The 2247-nt window shown below is 36.6% G+C and overlaps 1 protein-coding gene across 1 annotated transcript in view; it reads right to left on the bottom strand.

Annotated features, from left to right (window-relative positions):
- The window catches only part of NUBPL (nucleotide binding protein like), an 84210-nt gene that overhangs the window by 25579 nt on the left and 56384 nt on the right, over nt 1-2247 (bottom strand). The window lies entirely within an intron of this gene.

Below are 2247 nucleotides of genomic sequence, written 5' to 3'. Positions count from 1 at the left end.
TGAATCTTCTCTACAGTGGATCTCTTCAGAGTCCCTCTGACCTTCTGTTATATTTCTTTTTACTTCATAGATAAAATGTGCCCGCAATTACAGATACACCTAGCACTTTAAGATGCAGAAAAAGGTCTTGCAAGAACAAAGACTTTTGTCTTTGCTATAATTTCAACTGGCAATGATAACAGATAAACTAACATTAGAAAACTGGTCATCTCCTTGGATAAACCTTGTGAAGAAGTTCCTTTAGCTTTTGTGTGTGACATCTCTTCACACTAGCAATTTAAAAGAACCACTAGTGTGATTTTCCATTACAGGGTCCTCACTTCAAACTCATTATATAGCTCAGAACTGTCCCTAGGGCTGGATACTCCAGTTTGCTGTGTTACATCCCCAGCGTGCTCACTACTTTCTTCTTGGAGGAGTCACCTGTTCAGACAGTGCATGTTTCCAACACGTCCTCTCCTGTCCAAGAATTAGCAAGTAATTGGAGATAAGGACACTACTACTGACTTGTTCACGAAAAGACAACAGAAATCTTAGAGTGAGATTCTTCTTCCTGCTAAGTCAAATTGTCAGTGAAACCAACGAGCAGAGGAATATCACAAGCTGGATAAAGCTGTCACCCTAAAGCTAAACTGCCCTCATCTAAACTGACTAATAAGTATTATAACATCCATTTCACACCAGACCACATGGAGAAAGATGTGGAAAGACAACTTTTACTGTGTTAAAATGTTTTGTTTTGGTCATGGTAAACTGAATACATATGTCCCACTAATGCAATTTACAATGAAATATTTATTTAGCGAAGTGAAAATACTGAAAACATTTACAATAACATCTGTGAACAAACACTATCTGCAAAGTACAGGCGTAAAATAAAAACCTACTCCCCTCACAGACTGCCACTTTACACTTTTCCTTAGCCATCGGTATGAGCATTTTCTGCTTTACTCCCTTCCACCTCCTGCTTTCAAGGGCATCTACCAACCATGTCCAAATTATTGTGAGAATTGTACTAGGCAAGAGCAAAGTCCAAACTTATGGACTATGATTTTTTTTTTTTTTAATGAGAGGTTCTAATCCAAAGAAGAGAACTGTGTAAAAGAGTAATTCTACTGCAGAAAAGATAAGTGAGACTACTTCAATCAGCTCCCCAAACCATTCTGTTCTTTACCTTTTTCCCTTTGAGGTGGGGATGGTAAGGAGCAGATCTGAACATTTTCTAGAAGAAATAGCTAGAGGAGACAAGGCAGTAGTATTATTCATATGAATTTCTCTCAGCTTTAGGAACTGTTAGCTGAACACTTGGCTTATTTGTTCTTCCTGTTCAGAATGATTGGTCTAAAAAATGAGGCAATGGCAGCTAATCTAGTACTTAACATACACTTAGCCACTGTTGCCAAACCTCAGAGAGCCTCAGTTTTCAAAGCTGCTATACTTCAGAGCTTTGTTCCTCAATACCTGGAAACTATTTTTCAGGAATGATAAAATTTAAAGAACTTGTACTGAATACACTATCATTTAATCTTCCATAGGCAACGTGTGTTACACCAATTCTATGAGCCAGGAGTTAAATTTATGCTGAAAGAGTATGAGGTGTTAATGTGTAAACTCATACTGTATTTTGGTCTCTAAATGAAGTTTACTGCATCTACTGAGTCTGGCAGTTCATAATGAAGTATCAAGAGTGTCCAAAGCTAAGATAACCCTGAAAATAATTTGCATTTGTCAAGTACATTTATTTTGACAACAGAAGCAAACTATTTCAGCATGCAAATTATATTTGGATGAATACAAAGAATCATTTTAAAATCCCCATTGGTGTGGCTTAGGTTTTCTTGGCTTTTCAATGTATCCTAAACCTACACGCCTTTCCTTTCCTGCAGCTATTTCAAATATCAAAATACAGCACAAAACAAAGAGGAAATCTACATCAAAATCTGGTATTAAAAATATTTGCCATTCAAAATTAGATCAAGTAAAATTTACTATTACCCAGATGACTCCCATAAAATAGCTTCAAAAATTTAGTGCAGAAACTAATTATGCACCTTCACTACAGAAGAAGAAAGCAAGCTCAGAAATGGAGAAAAACATTGTATATTACTGTTAAACTGAAAGGGAAGAAGATCAGATGCCTTGCAACTGTGGTTTCCATCAAAGTAAGAGATATGCAACAAGGGGCAAACAAACACACAAAGAGCAATGACAGAAGACAGATACAGCTCTAATCTTAAACCGTATGCT

Source organism: Empidonax traillii, unplaced genomic scaffold (genome assembly GCF_003031625.1).
Source record: "Empidonax traillii isolate 1590-97213 ecotype Southwest subspecies unplaced genomic scaffold, ASM303162v1 scaffold45:size3623477, whole genome shotgun sequence".
NCBI lineage: Eukaryota > Metazoa > Chordata > Aves > Passeriformes > Tyrannidae > Empidonax > Empidonax traillii.
The sequence above is the reverse complement of the archived record's forward strand: the minus strand, read 5'-3'. Positions and strand labels throughout refer to the sequence as shown.